The sequence below is a fragment of the Mauremys reevesii genome, linkage group 6 (assembly GCF_016161935.1).
Source record: "Mauremys reevesii isolate NIE-2019 linkage group 6, ASM1616193v1, whole genome shotgun sequence".
NCBI classification, from domain to species: Eukaryota; Metazoa; Chordata; order Testudines; family Geoemydidae; genus Mauremys; species Mauremys reevesii.
In genome coordinates, this window is record NC_052628.1 from 60886126 (window position 1) to 60903406 (window position 17281).

General features: G+C 38.9%; 1 long non-coding RNA gene across 2 annotated transcripts in view; it reads left to right on the forward strand.

The window, feature by feature from the left end:
* Positions 1 to 17281, forward strand: part of LOC120408234 — an 88676-nt gene that overhangs the window by 55807 nt on the left and 15588 nt on the right. For both annotated transcript variants that reach the window (XR_005600554.1, XR_005600555.1), the window contains exon 3: positions 3681 to 3755. This is a non-coding gene — a long non-coding RNA (uncharacterized LOC120408234). The remainder of the gene's footprint in view (positions 1 to 3680; positions 3756 to 17281) is intronic.

Below are 17281 nucleotides of genomic sequence, written 5' to 3' on the forward strand. Positions count from 1 at the left end.
GAAGTATAGGCTGAAATCCTTTTGATTTCACACCTTAGAGGCTGGAATGACAGAAATGGGATGAAATTCAGTAGGAGAAAGTGCAAGGTTAGGCATATAGGGTCTAATAAGAAATTCTGCTACAAGCTGAGGGCTCATCAGTTGGAAGCAACAGGAGAGGAGAGAGACCTGGTTGTGCAGGTTGATCACAGGAGGACTATAAGCCAACAAAGTGATGTGGCCGTGAAAAAGACAAATGTGATCCGAGGATGTATTAGGCGAGTCATGTCCAAGAGAGATAGAGAACTATTAATGCCATTATACAAGGCACTTGTCACCCATATTCTAGAAAGATTCATTTAAACTGGTGCAGAGAAGAGCTACCAGTATGATCAGGGGAATGGAGGGCATATCCTATGAGAAGCGACTGGAAGCACTTGGCTTGTTTAGTCTAGCAAAAAGAAGGCTGAGAGGGGATATTATTGCTCTCTATAACACATTAATGCAGTAAAAACAGAGAGGGTGAAGAGCTATTTAAGCTAACTGACAATGTTGGCACAAGAACAAATGAGCTTAAACTAGCCATGAACAAATTCAGGCTGGAAATCAGAAGATTTCTAACCATCAAAAGGGTGGGGTTATGGAACAGCCTCCCAATAGGAGTTGTGGGGGAAAAGGACTTAATTATTTTATGAAAGAGCTGAACAATTTATAAGTTCAATTGTATGGCAGGTTGCTTGTGATAGTGGGGGTTAGGGCTTACCAGTCTTGGGACTCATTTCCAGTTTAGTCTTATGTTCCTAAAATTCATGCTTCAGGGTTTCAGCAGGCCACCAGCAGATGTCAAGGATGGATTCTCCACTCTCAAAATGTATTCTTCTGAATCATCAGGGTTGGCTACATCTGGAGATGGGACATTGGGCACGGTGAGCCAGGGCTCTGAGTTTGCACTGATAATTCTCTTTCAGGTGCTTGGCTGGCTAGTTCTTGCTGACTGAGTCAGGGTCTAACTGATCACCATTGTTCTAGATCTACTGCTTTCAATGCTCTCCACTGATAATATCTAAAAATTCAAGCAGCTATGTATTAGCGAAAGGAATGAGGAAAGTTTTGCCCATAATATTTCCAGAGATATCTGCTCTTTGGAACTGCCTGTCTAGTACTGGAGACAATATGTTTTCTCATTTTAGCATCTGACTTGAAAAGAGAGTAAAAGTCCTACTTGCTACTACTACTGACAATTCATGGAACTGAAGGTCATGACTTTGGTACTCTGTGTTGCCTTAATGGTGGGTTCGGTATCCTGTTTGGTTTATTTTGCGAATTTACAAAAGCTGAATTACTGTGCCTAATTGCTTCCAGTGGTGTATGAGGAGAAGAGCATGTGATAATATTAACAGTATCACATTTCCTCCCTACATGTGCAAATAATGTGTTACCATTTAATTAATCCATACCCCTGAAGGGCAGTTATTTAAAATTACCTTTTCTTTTTTTATAAGAATTCTGCATGAGACTCTTTCTTTCTAAGGTACATAGTATCTGAGACCCTCACAGTCCTTTACTTGTGTTTATTCTTACTACACCCCCATAAAATAGGAAAGTTTTACAGCTGGGGAAAGGGAGACACAGGGAAGCTAAGTATAGCCATCTAATAAACTCCCAACTTTCTTTCACATTTTTCTGTCTAAATTTTCTCTCCCAGCTAATTTTCCTCAGTTCTGGGAAATTTGAAGCACCAAGTGTATGTATTACTGGTTGGGACAGTCCTCTGTTTGCCCATACTGAATTATCAGGTCATGATCACAGGTCTACAGGCAATCACCAACTTCCAACCCACTGATTAATTCATCTTTATTCACCATAATGAGATCCAGAATAGATTTACCTGTGTTCAGTGTAATATCTTATGTTAGAAAATAATCATCAATAATTTTAGAAACTCTACTGATGCTTTACTACTGGCTGCATGACACCCACAAAAACAGTTTTGGTTTTCACACCTTACAGACAGGTGTTTAAGGAGTAACTTCTCCTGTTCTTTCCTTTGATTCAGTAGTCATCTGTAAGAGACTCCCACCAGTAACCCATCTTGGGCTTTATTTGTTGTCACATTGAATGATATGCATTAAAGATCCTGTGGTCATGAGTTATCTAATCTCTAAAACAGATATCAGTGTCTTGAATGTAGAGTGCCATCCCCCCACCACATGCACACCTCTTATACCCACTCTGTCCTTCTGAAATAGTATATAAGCAGTGATTTTACTGGTTTAATCATATGAATCATCCCACCAGATTTCAATAATACTTGTTTTCTTATCAATGAGAACCTGAAATTCCTCTTGCTTGTTACCCAGACTACTAGCTGTGGTATATAAGCAATTGAACATTTTTTCTCTTCACATTCTTTGCCCCAGTGGTTTAATTTGGTGGCAATCCAGTGAGTCTGAGTTTGTACTGTATTTGCAGTCTTAGCATCCTCTGATTGTGCTGTTTAACACCCTCTTGGCTGCTCCAGCTTGTCTCCAACTAAGATTAGTCTCATTAGGCTCACAAGCTGTCTCATTTGTACAGTCCCCTATTTTACTGGAAAGTAGCCCCGTGTTCCAGAAAACCAAAACTTTCAGCTTCACACCAGTTGTTTAGCCACCAATTCACCCGCAGTATTTTCTGCCTTATACTTTCTGCCTATACTATTTGCTGTGCACTTTTATTCACATTCTATGACTACATCTGCTGGCAATTTTAACAAATAATATTGATTGAACCTCTTTGTGGGTTTCCTCCAGCTCTCACTGAAATACAAAACATCATTATTTACTACCAGGCTATAACTCTGAACTTAATTACCGTAACATGTCTATTGGTCTTCAATTATCTTGTTTTCTAATCTTTCCCCAGAACACTGGAAAACATACAGTAATCACGCATCTAATGAATATAATCCATCTGAATACACATAATGGAAAACTAAATAAAGTGTACTCTTCAAGCTCTTCTTTCAGACCACAGTTACTTCAGCACATTAACAACTGACCCAAGAAAGGGAGATAATGGTTTTGTTTGTTTTAAAATTGCTGCTGAATCTGCAAGTTGCCATGTGAGAAAATTGTGAAACCTATTAGCAGAAGGTCAAATGTATATTTGCAGAAACCACGCAACACCACAGTAAACACCATGTTTTTCGGGGGAAAATGAGTAAAAAGGAATTGTTAGGGCAACTTTTGTGGTAATTCAAACAGAAAAGTGAATAGTGCAAAAGTAAACAAATGATAAGAAATAAATTGTAACGTACAATACAGCAGCAAGCTTTCTAGGAAAGATCATTGAACAACATTATGAAAAAACTACTTTTCTTAGAACTAACCTTATGCATTCAGCACCTCTCAGGTATCATAACTAAGCCAAGATTAAAAGGGTCAAACAGTTACATGTTTACTAACAGTTACAAGTTGTGAACCCCTTTAAAGTCCTATAAGTCAAGAACAAAAAATCATTCTGCAACCCTTAGAAAGAAAATAGCTCTTGAATATAAATTGGGAGAGACTGTCCAGTATTATTCACACCTATGCAGTTGCAAATTGCACAAAGTGACACCCAACATTTTGGAACAATGCTTTGAACTCATGATAGGATTTATCAATTGTAAACTCCTGTTAATAGGCAATCAATATACTGATGTTTATTTGCTTTTTTAGGAATGAGCTACTGACAAAGTGAGCTAACTGAAAAGGGTACTACTGAAAGAGGCTATGACCAAGTTGCCATTGCTGGTAAGACATCTGTTCGCATGGTTGAAAAACAAACAAAAAGACCCTACTTCTCCAACTGCTTATGTACAGCATTGTATTTTTCCTATTGCATTATTTATAGACTACCTACAATTGATCTGTGCTATACAGGCTGACAGACTGGATGGTCCCTTCTGGCCTTAGAAGTTATGAATCTATGAATGATACAATAAACTGTATATTATGAAACAATTATTCAGACATTATTGACAATGATGGTAAAGTACAGGACGATGGCAAATTTTGAAATTTTTGTTGTGTTTCCCCTCCCCAACTACCTAAAAACAAACAAACAAAGCAAGAAACCTTATTCGTGATGAGTGTATCATCATGCCTGAGTCATGCTCAGAAAATGTCATGCACTTCAGTTTAAATGTTGGGAGACACTGAGCTTAAAAATGTGTTGCAGTTCTGCACTGCTTTCCTTGAACATCTTTCCTTGAATATCTTTTCTCCTCAGTTTTCTTACAAGAAAGGCAATAAGGTAGAGTCCTAAAAGATGCCCTCCCCCTTAGGCAAAATTCTTACTTTGATGGGAGTATTCTCTGAATAAGGACTGCAGGATTTGACAACTTTGTATTCTTTACATATATTTGTAGGCAAACTATTTGATCAATTCTCATCACAATACTCATCACTTTTCTTCCTCTCTCCTCATAGGGAAACAGCTGTTTGACATTTGTTAGCTTCCCCCCCCCACATATATCTTCATAAGCATACCATCTGTACAGTGCTTAGCTTTTATTGTTCATCTCCATAAGACAACTTTGGATGCTCAGGATTCACTGAGTTCCTCCTTACCTGTTCATCACAAAAATCTGCGACAGGAAATAGAAATTCAATCTTATATACTTCTTTATGAGTAAAGCAAAAAAGTCTGCTTGATTCTTACCAGTTTTCTCTACATGTCTTTGTAAGAGGACCAGACAGTACTTGTCAGCTTTCTTGTATTCTCATTGTAAGAAATACATCCATGAGGTAGTATTCATCAGTTTCTCCTTGCAACATTTGCAGTGAGTATTTCTTGACATATGGAATGCCATCTGGTGACAGAAGTGGGGATATGCATTTCAGAACAAAGAGATTTCCTATGCAAAGTTAATGTATATCTCTCATGGATCTAACCAGTCATCTTGTTAGTTTTTTGAATCTCTTTTCTTCTTCCACTACTTTCCTAACCTCTTTAAATTCCCTTTAAATTGTTAGTCTAACCTTCTCATCTTTCCTATTATAGATTTATTTTCCTCATATGATTTCCTCTTTTCACTTGAGTTTGTTATGTCTGTTCCTCTTCCTCCCTTCAAGTATTTTCCTTCAAATCTTTTAAACCTATTTGCTTAATGTCTCTTCTTTCCATTCTGCTCTGTCCATTTGGTCTTATGCTCATTTTATCTCATTTCCAAATCTTTTTCTCTGTTCCCCATTTGATCTACACTACACTCTCTCCACATCATTCAGACTTTCCCTCCATCACTCTATTTTCTTCCTCTTCTCCCTCAGCTCCAGAATGTTCTCAGTCTGCTTCTGCATAACACCTAATTAGCCTCAGTTTCCAGCTTCCTGTGTCACCCTCTTCCACATTTCACACAAACAATCATCCCCCTCCAGGTTTGTCCCAGATTTCTCCTTGTCTCCAAGATATGCCCCATCCCCCAGATTCCCCCATAGCCTACCTTAACCTTGCAGAGAATGCTGTTGCCATATGGGCTATGCTGCTTCCCCCACCCCAACTGGCAAGAGGGAGGTAAAGCAGCACATGTAACTGTGATTATAGTGCTCAGGCAGAAGTAACTGAACGTTATTCAGAGGATTCCCTGCTATGAATGAGTTGAGGAATTCTGTGAGCACTGACTTCCAAGTAGAAAAGCACCAGATACCTGGATAAAACAACAGATTCATGATCACAGTGTGTTTCTGGTAAGCTGAGAGCTCTGCCATACAATTTGCTGTGTATTTATGTTGCGATTTTTGGTTTTCAGTCAGACTCTGTCTGAAGTGAGATGTTAATAGAGCCAAATTGTCTACAGTTTGCCATGTTCTAGCTATGACAGCTAAAAGAGGTTTTTCTGTCAATACACAAAGACATAAATGCAGATTTTTTATTTTTGAAAAATACAGCAGAGTAGGACAAGATTTTTAATCGTCACCAGAGTACATCATCTTATCCCATTATTACTCAGACCATATACTTGAAACACTATATAGACTTTTATTTGAGAAGGGAATGATAATGCTACTGCCTCTGGAATACCTAATGATTTTAAAAAGAGAGAGCGAGAGACGTTAGGACAGAAAATGAAACCTGATAGGCTCATAGCAAAAAAATAGAGTAAAAATAAGATGTATTATCCTCTAGCTCAAACTTTGTATTCCTTCATGTTCCATAGGAATGAGGTGATGTTTTGCCTATGTCTCAATCTGAAAATGTAGATTGATGAGTCAATTAATTGTTTTCAGCTCACACAACTTATTTGTTATGTGAAATTATTCATGTGCTGTCATCTAGTTTGTAAAGTATGAAATGTCTCCAGGTGGCTTCTACTAAGAATGATCTAGGTCAGTCAATACAGACTTTTCTTGCTCCTGGTGCAGAATTCTAAAAAGGTTAAACTTATGCCATTCATATTGAATTTCTTATGAGGGCTCTTTACTGCAGAATGTCATACAGTATCACTTGTTAGCATTTTTTTAAAACTACTTAGTACTGAAATACATTTTCTTTAATTTTTACCACCCCCACCCCCCAAATGTGATACAGAATAGAAAATGTGGAGAAAAATTCTAAATTTGGCAAACTGTTAATCTAAACCAGGACTGGGATACATAGCAGGCACTGTGATGGAAGTCAGGGAAGGCATTAAGTACAGGCTGCATAGCTGGCCTCTTTGGGTACCAATTCTATAATGAGCCTCCTGCCCAATAACCTTCTCACCTTATGCCATTGGTGCAACTACATCTATGCCCCTTTAAGAGTGTGCTGCCACCTTGAAATAGCATTAACTGAGAGCTGACAGATTGTAGCAGCTCCAGATTGGCTGATAATTAGCACACCTGTTGGGATGACTATGTTCAGATAATGGGGCTGTGTTAGGGAGTCTGGTGCCCACTCAATGTAACCATCCAATCCCCACTTTACTAGCAGCATCCAAGGATGGGAGGCATCACATCAGTATAGCACTGGTCTATTCTCCTCCCCCTCTCGCCTCCCCAAATATGAAAGGGAGTGGGATACCTAAGGCAGAAAAAAAATCTTTCAGCTGGCCTGCTGGAAGGTTAGAGAGATAAAATTATTTTCTCCCTCCATTCCTCTTGTGTCACTCCCTATAAATTCAAAATCTAAATACTGAGTGGGGCTATCAGGTGTAGAAGGGGAAACTGAAGGTGAGCAGGGTGCAGGGGCAATGCCGGTGGTAGAAGAGGGAGGGCTTGGTAAGGACGAGGGTTATATGCAGAGAGACCTGTATTGAAAAGTCCCAGGCAGTATACTGGACAGAAGTCTGAGGTGGGTTGCCTAGCCCCTCTGTGCCATGGCATCAATGTTTGAAAGGCTCCCCACAGCACTGCTGCCTCAGCAACATTGTGCACTGAAGCAGGAGCACAGAAGTAGTCCTTACAGGAGGGAGAGAGACATCAGTACTCAGGGACCAGGACCCCACACCATAGGCCTCTGATTTGAATAGCCCCAATCAACCTAACAATCCCCCTTTCCTGCACAAAGCACCTCTCAAGTCTCTCACAAATCCTTGTTTTCCCAGACTCTTCCACATTCCCCCTCTCTGCCCTTGTTCCCATATCTCCTGCAACAACAGAAAGCAGCATGGTAGGGAGTAGCCATGTGTGAGGTGGAGAGCACGCACAAGTCCCATAATGATAGCTTGGGGAAAAAAAGCCATTTAATCAATCCAAATAAGTAAGTCTAATTATCTTCAGGAAGGCAAAGCACTGCGGAGTGGAAATTTCAACAGAGTAAATATCTCAGACTTGTGCCAAGTTTCTGTAAGGCAGAAACATTTAAAGTGATAAGGAAACAAACTGTTAAGAGTTGGTGACTGCCAGGATTTTTTAGATTAATTCTAACATCACTTTATGTACAGCATTAGAGAACAGTACTTCCTTACATTGCAAGAAATTCTCCAAGTAAAGCGCCAATGTAGCAATGGTGTACACACAATACAGCAAATGTGCTCTTAATTTTCATGTCCCTTCCAGAATATAGAAATGTTTGTGTTGGTGTTAAAGATTCATTCTTTCTATAAGAATAATGTTATTAGTCTCCTACTTATGGAGGTTGCTGCTAAAATTCATAGACTGCCTATAGGTGCATTTGCATTGTTAAATTACCACACACAGAGCAATCATTATAAGGTTCATACTACAGAGCAAGAAAACAATGCCTGGCTCAATGCATTACAGAAACCCACATTACTGTGGCTCATTGTCAAAATGCTCATTTAAAGCCTCCCTGATTCGAATATTCCTCCAGTGAGTCTCTCTACCAGCCCTGGTATCTGGCGGCTCAAAAGCAGCAGCCAGCTTATCCATGTCCACGCCCCAGCCCTGCGGAAACTTCTCCACTTTAGCTTCACAAATGTTATACAGAGCACAGCAGGCCACTATGACCATGGGAATATTTTCCTCATTGAGGTCTAACCTACCAAAAGGCAGCACCAGTGCCCCTTTTCACATCCCCAATGGGAATCTTCAGGTTTTTTTAAGAAAATCCCTGCTTGCAGCTTTCTGTACAGGCCAGTGTTCCTGAAGATGAGTGGTTCATGCACCTTCCCTGATCAGTCTGAGTTGATGTCTATGAAATGGCCCTGGTGATTGACCAGTGCTTGCAAAAGCAAGGTGGTCTGGGACAAAAATGGGGATGTGTGTTTCTTTCTATGGCACACAGGAGGACAGACACCACAGATTCCTGTTCAGATACTGCAGGATCAGTTGCGTTATGTTCATAATGCTTATCACAGGACAAGTGAGCAATGCAGGATCTAAGCTTTCAGGCAGAGATGGCAGGCATAACGTTTACAGGGGCAGTTGAAAACCAGTGTGAAAGACAGTCGGAAGGCCTTGGAATCATGGATGATGAAAACTGCATCATGGGGCGGTGATCCCGCACACATGATGCACTGAGATCCATTCCTAGAACTCCTACTGGGAGAAGGTGGCAGTTTGCACAGTGGGATAACTATCCATTGTGCACTTCTCTCTCTGTCTGTGCTAAAGCACCAACTACAGATGTGCTCCACCAACACAAGGAACATTGTGTAAATGTGCACAAATGAAATCTCTGTATGATCATTGACATAACTTAAATCGACTTACCTCTGTAGACCTTGCCTTAGAGATTACAAAGTCTTTACTTTTGTAGTAACTAGGACAGTATTCCAACAAAATACAAACCCATAATAAAAGCCAACTATAATCACCAGTGACAAAAGCTGGGAGTGAGAGCACTATGTTATTAACTACCATGAGGATGTTATCGGAGAGCCCTTTGCCATCTCCTCAAACACCTGTCTAATCAATGGCAAATTTAATTAATAAGCCAAAAGAGTTTCAGAGAATTTGTGCATTTGCATGAAAATAGTTATGAAGTGGATGTGTGAATTAATTCATTCATTTTTATTCTAGATGAACAAGAAATAGTTCTAGCACGATTAGCTTTTCCATTAATGCATTTTGTGAGAATAATTGGAAGTAAATAGCTGTTAAGAAATTTCTCAGTTTAAAAGTAATTAAGCTTTTATAATTTTGTTTACTTTTGCCAAAAACTAGTAAGTGCAAAGAATTCCAGTTTGTTTCTTCATAACTCATTGAAATTAAATGAAAACTTCTGGGCCATAGCAGAATCTTAGTCCAGCATCAGAACAGAGTCAGTTCTAGGTATCTACCAAGTGTGTGGCAGCACAATTGTGATGGTGTGACAGGTTGGGTCATTGAAACCCCCTTGGGAACTGCCAACTGATGTGCCAAGACTACTTCTGCCCCTGTTTTACCTGCCAGCTTGGGACTCCAGCACCCTGTCTTGTTGAGCCAGACACACCAGTCTGCTCCAACACAGACCTAAGGTCTGAACCATGTGCCCCAAATCTGCAGACTTAACTGAAAGCAACTTACAGAAGTGTTCTTGTCTTTAACACTCAGACGCCCAACTCCCAATGGGTCTAAACCCCAAATAAATCTGCTTTACCCTGTATAAAGCTTACACAGGGTAAACTCAAATTGTTTGCCCTCTGTAACACTGATAGAGAGATATGCACAGCTGTTTGCCCCTCCAGGTATTAATACATACTCTGGGTTAATTAATAAGTAAAAAGTGATTTTATTAAATATAGAAAGTAGGATTTAAGTGGTTCCAAGTAGTAACAGACAGAACAAAGTGAATTACCAAGTAAAATAAAATAAAACACACAAGTCTAAGCCTAGTACAATAATAAAACTGAATACAGATAAAATCTAACCCTTGAGATGTTTAAATAAGTTTATTTCACAGACTGGATGCCTTCCTAGTCTGGGCACAATCTCTTCCCCTGGTACAGCCCTTGTTCTAGCTCAGGTGGTAGCTAGGGGATTCTCATGATGGCTCTCCCCTTTGTTCTGTTCCACCCACTTATATATCTTTTGCATAAGGCAGAAATCCTTTGTCCCTCTGGGTTCCCACCCCTCCTTCTCAATGGAAAAACACCAGGTTAAAGACGGATTCCAGTTCAGGTGACATGATCACTGTAAGACCCCAAGCCTTCATTCCTCCCAGCCTGACTCACAGGAAGGCCTGCCTGCAAACAGAGCCATCCACAGTCATTTGTCCTGGTTGATAGGAGCCATCAAGATTCCAAACCACGATCAGTGGCCCACACTTTGCATAATTACAATAGGCCTTCAGAATTATATTTCATATTTCTAATTTATCATACAAGAGTGATACATTTATACAAATAGGATGACCACACTCAGTAGATTATAAGCTTTGTAATGATACCTTACAAGAGACCTTTTGCATGAAGCATATTTTAGTTATATTATATTCACACTCATCAGCATACTTTCATAAAATCATATAAAGTGCAATGTCACAGGTAGTTGCTGGATCTCTTAGTTAATATCCTTCTTAGCTGGCCTGTACTCCTGCCAGTTTGCACATCATATTCTCCCCCTCCCTGAAAGATAAATAATAGGACCCATTTCCCTCCCAGTGGCTGACATCCTCTATAGCCCCAGTTCTAACAGATGAGCTCATTTTTACTGCTAAGTAGTCAGAAGGTTCCTGATCCTTCTCCTCTCACAATCACTAGAACCTTCCAGCATCCCCAAATGACACTGTCCTGCTCTGCTCAGCTTCCAAATCCACCTGCTTCCAGATGTGCTTAAGCAAGTTACCAAGTATTCTTGAGGCCCAGCCTCTCATACCTCTTAGCAACTCCGGCAGGCCCTATGGTCATGCCTAGTAGAATGCCTCTCTCTGTTTATATGAAAACTGATGACTGACTCTGTGGCAATTATACATGTAAGTCTATAGATTTGGTTTTTGTATTGTGTATACAGTACTTATTGAATTTCATTTTGGTTGGACTGGCTCCTGAAATCCTTACTCAGGCAGCTCCTATTAAAGTCAATGGGGAATTTTTGCCTGAGCAAGGATGCAGGGCAAAATTCTCACATGTGCCTAACGTTAAGCTGATAAATCCATATTTAAGTGTCTAAATAGGCTGATTTACAGAAGTGCTGAGTATAAATGGAGTAACGACTTCATTATTTTTACAATAGTATGGCTATTTGCCCCATTAATTGGATTATATTGGTGTTTCAAGCTTCATTATTTCTGAAAAAACATCAGTCTTCACCAGTTTCAGTCATTGCTGTTTACTAAAGCCATGCCTATGCTATGAAGTTAAGTTGACCGAAGTTACATCAACGTTCATCCACTGCTGTAATTAAAGGGCTGTTGTACATCCACACAACACTTCTTGTGATGGCGGATTGTGTCCACAGTTCATGCTCTTTCATCAACAGAGAAAGCAGTGCATCATGAGTAGCTATCCCACTGTGACGCTTGTTACCATCTGCTACTGGGTATTCTGGGAAGACTTCGCAGTGCCTCAGGAGGGCGGGCTCAGCATCCCATGATGCAGTTTTCTTGGTGCCATCTTTCTATGGGCTTCCTTCTACATTTTGTGCTGCTTTTCAGGAGCCCCTATAAACTTCACACCCGCCATCTCTGTCTGAAAGCATGAATCCTGCCCTGCTATCCAGCCTTGTGATGAGCATTATGAAGACAATGAGGCTGAATCTGCAGTATTTTATGAGCTGCAAATATGATGATGACACTGTGGTGTCTACCCTGCTGTGTGCTATGGACAGAAAAAAAAATCAAGATTGCTGTTGGCGTTCACAGTAACTGCACATGGTGGATCATCAGTTCTGGGTGCAAGAAACAATGGCCCTGCACACTTGCATCACTGCACCATCCAACTCCAAACTGATTCGCAACTGACTGATAGCAGTTTGGCATTGCCAGCTTCCACAACGATCACCACTTGCTTCTCCACTGTTAGGACAGCTCTCATTTTGGTGTCCTTGTGCCACAAGGTGGGGGAAAGCTACACACTGAGTTCAAGGAAGATGGCTTTGTGCATATGAAAGTTCCTCAGCCACTGCTCGTCATCCCATACCTGCATCACGAACTGATCCCACCACTTGATGCTTGTTCCCAAGCCCAATAGCGATGATCCACTGTGTGCAGCTGCTCTGTGAATGCCAATAGCAATCTTGAATTGTTTCCTTCCATGGCACACAGCAGGGCAGGCATCACATATTCTTGTTCAGATTCACAGATAATGAAATACTGCAAGATAAGCCGCATTGTGTTCATACTTATCACAAGACTGGTGAGCAGTGTAGGATCCATGCTTTCAGGCAGAGATGGCAAAGTTTACAGGGGCAGTTGAAAAACAGCATGAAAGACAGTCGGAAGCCCTTGGAATCAGGATATGGAGAAAACTGCGTCATGAGGCAGTAATTCCACCTCCATGATGCACTGTAATCCACTCCCAGAACTCCTAGCAGGAGACAATGGTGATAGCTACCCACGATGCACTGTCTCTGTCAGCGCTGGAGCACAACTGGGGATGTGCTTCGCTGACACAAGAAGTGTTTTGTGAACACGCACAAGCGATGTAATTCCAGCAGTTTATGATCGTCAACGTAACTTAAGTCGGCTTAACTCTGTGGTGTAGACTTCGCCTAAGTATAAACATACAACCACCAAAATCAAAATGTTAGTCTTTCCTCCTTAAACTTCAACTAGAGTCTCTGGGAGACAGCCTAGGTGTAGTATGATCGTCAGATTGTATCTGCAGAATAATGCTGTACAAAAGATGTTTGAAATTTTTGCAGTGAATGACACAAAATTCATATGTGGGTCTGTGTTTCATTACATATTCAATTCAGGTTTGTAAAAAAAAAAATACCATGGTTCACAAAACTTTTTTGTGAAGCTGGATTGATTTAGGGTTTACTAATACTATCTATTTGAGCCCTGACAGTATGAGTATTCTGGTCCTTGCCCTAAAGGACTAACAGTCTGAAAAGATGGTATGTCACCACTATGTGAAATTGTTTTCGGGATGAATGTAAAAGCAAGCAAATCAACAGTTTTTCATGTAGGGTTTTTTTGCGGGGGAGCTGTTTCAAAGTCTAAAAGTCAGGGTATTCAAACTCATATAATTCAAAGCAAGAGAAAAAGTCTACATGAAACTCTGCAGACTGAAACCTAGGAGTTTTGCACAGCTCTAGCTTCAAGGCTTTGATTCAGAAATCTCCCCTAATCCATGTTGTGGTTCTCTATTATCACATATTCTTCATTCAGATTGCATGAACTGCAAGAATTTTGCATTTCAGGAGACTAGGAAGCCTGAGACATATGGTGGGGCAAATTCTGCTCTTTCTTATAGCAGTGTAAACAATGAAATCAATGGAGTTACTGTGGACTAACACTGCTGTAACTAGAAGCAGAATCTCTCTCTCATCATTTTTGAGCACTATGAGTGTTCTGTGTGAATTTAAGGATGCTCCTATTTCAATATCACATAATTTAAAGAAAAAGGTAGTTACAGCATATTGGGGAATTATCATTCAAACCTACAAGCCATTAAACCAATTAGATGGCAATGATACATAATGTAGAAACTCAGTCAGAAATCCAAGAGGAAGAAAGGTAGGAAATGTTAATAAAAAGCATGCTCAGGGCAACCAAGAAATCTCCACTATTTAGGTAAATATTTAGGAATCTTGATAAATTGCAAAATTGGGATTATTAACAATTCTGTGGGTGTAAATAATTCTTTATAAAGACAGGACAGAAGATATAACAAGAACAGAATAATTATCATTATACAAAGGCACTATAAAAGAAAAAATAGCTTTTTGGTGACTGATTAAGAAATATGTGAAAAAAGTAATGAAGATAAAGATACGTTTGTCTAAACACTGCAATGACAAAATAAATATATTTAAACAAAGTCATATTTAAGATACATAAATATTAGAATGGATGCTTTTTAAAATCAGGACAAATTCAGTAACATAACTGTAGAGCACTGGCTGTGTTAAGGCTCAGTTGAATTGATCTTTGGGTAGGAAATCTACAGTGTTAAGAAAAAATAAAGGGATTTTGTCTTTTCCTCAGTAATGAAGCCACTGTTCATAAAATGACTAAGCCTCAGGTTGAAAAGGAAGAAAATCTAAAAATGATTTTAAAGAACCACAGCAGTGATAACATTGCAGGGAAAGGTCATTTGCAGCTCCCCATGCATACAGGCAACTAAGCTACGTTTGTTCCATGATTTGGGCACAGAGACCAGATTTCCAAATTTGGGCACCTAAAGTTAGATGTGTACATCCACATTTATTTACCTAACTATGTATTTACCTGGGACTGATAATGAAATCAATGGGAGCTGTGGCTGTTCAGCACCTTTGAAAATCAGGCCCAATATTACCAGCCCTGGACAACAGAAAAATTATGAATCAGGCCCCTGAAATCCTGAGACTAAATTTAAAATCATGAGATTTTAAAAAATAAATTGGGGTTCTTTATATTTAGCATTAAAGTTGACATGTTTCTCTCTCCAACCACTAAGCTAGAAAATTTCTTAAAAAAATAAAATAAAATGAAAGTTGAAAGCATTACCTAATCACCTATCTCCAGGAGTCGGGATTTTAAGGAAAAAAACACACTAAATTGTGTGAGGTTTGTGATAAGAGTGTGAGAGTTGGCAATAGTGAAGGCTATATATCAATTTAAGTGCCTAAAGACATGCTGTTTAGAAAGTTTTGGTTTTGGGGCCCAGTCTTGCAAGTCTCTTTCACACTTTTCTGTTTGACTGTAATAAGACTATTTAAGTGACTAACAGTTTGTTGATCAGACCCCTGTCCAGCGATAGATCAGACATATGAACCCTCTGCAGTCTGCTGAGAATGTATACAATATGGAAATGCCTTTTAGGAATATTATTAGTGCCTATTATCTTTGTAAGAGCTTAGTAAGATAACTGTATGATATGAAGCCCCCAGATATGGCATTAAAAAACAAACCAACCTTGAGCTGTCAGAAGGAATGAAGGACTCTATGTTTTGCAAAATAATTTACCCCAAAATTCTCTCTCCTTGTGGAATTATCTGGTGTATAAAATAGTGGAAATATTGATTGCATACATTTACTGGATTAATAAAATATTGGGAAAACATGGTCAGGAGACAGGAAATTTTGTAGTAGCCATCATATAAAACAGCAGATTGAGCAAATCTTCTAATGATTTGAAATATTATTTGTAAAATCAAATTAAATAAGCAGGCTATATACAAGAAATAGAATAGATAGTTTTTGTAATATTTAGAAGCTACATACACATTGATAGCAAATTGATTCTATACCATTTTTGCTTTACAATTACAATCAAACACATTGGCATGTTGAAGAGTCTTGAATGGCATTGTAAGCAGTGAAGTGCCAAAAAATAAAATAAAAAATGAGGAGCTAAATTTGTTTGAGGAAGTTATTATTCCTATACCATAAAGCCTTTTTCAGATCAGTGAACACTAAAATGGGCAATCTTTCTTTAAAATAGCTGGTCAGAGCATTGAAGAATGAAGCAGTATATCTTCCACTACCACTTGAGGAAGCTAAATCTACTTTGTCTATCCAGAGCTGACCTGATAATACTGTAATTTAATAATATTCTTAAATGGCATTCTATAAAAAAGATCATCAAATCTGGTAGGATCCTTCAACTAAGGTAAAATAAGAGCTGTTACAAGTCTGAAAACTCATTAACCCATATTATGAGTATGTAAATATTGCCTAGTTGAAAAGGAACACTTTTTAATAAAAGAAAGGAAAACAGCAGAATATAGAAACCATGAAAAACTATAAATAAAACAAAAACATTATGAATGTATTTTACACCTAGATACTAAATAGCAGTAGAAGAATAGCAAAAGATAGCTAGAGATAGGTAGATTGCTAGAAACAGTGGCTGCCACTCACTGAAACTATCACAGTACTGTAAGATGCCATGATATGTCTGATTCTCAGTATAATTTGTCTACCATTAGCAGCAGGTTCCACACTTGCTATGGGAAAGCAAGTTGTATTTTCTATCAGCTAGCATTACTCGTGCTCTGAAAACCAGTAACAGTTCCAGAATTCTGCTGCTAGACATACACTGGATAATTATCTCAAAAAGTTGAATCTTCAGGCATTAATTTTGAGGGCATCCAAACCATTCTTGAATTCTGTTGCAGCAAGAGTTTTGAAATGATATGTTGACTTAACATGAGCCAGTTCTGAAAGTATTCAGCAAGCAGAACTTTATGCCCATGTGGAGTCCTATGAACTCAGTGAGAATTGGCATGGGTAAAAATCTTTGTATTATTAGGGCCATAGTGTGCAAACATGGAGTTCTTGAATTTTAATGAATGCTGAGAAAAAAAAAGTTCAAAATTTCATGTGCCTAAAAATATTTGAATACACATTGTACGACTGGTTCCAAGCACAATTCATCACTGAGAGTGGTGGACAATTTATTAGGCAAGGCAGAACACCAACTTATGTTCACTTAATGAATTAAGGGGCTTCTAATATCATTTTTTCAAAGTAAGAGACAATATTATTTTAGCCTGCATATGTGGAAATATCTTGTATGCAACGAGCATGGAATATAATTCACTGGAGGCTTCAGTGGTTGCTATTGCTTATCAAGAAACATTTACCCAACAAATACTGAAAATACAAAGTGAAAGGCCTTTTTTGACCAATTCTACTTGTAGAATATTATTCAGACACTAGGTGTCTGTGTGCTTTTTAGAGTTCCATACAGAACAGGGTAAACAAAAAGTAGACAAAGCAAGAACTTATGCTGCGTGGAAGCATCTTTGTGTTTCCAGTTTGTTATTTTTTGTCTAATATATGTTCCCTATTTAAGAAAGACTAACAATAGTAGCCCAAA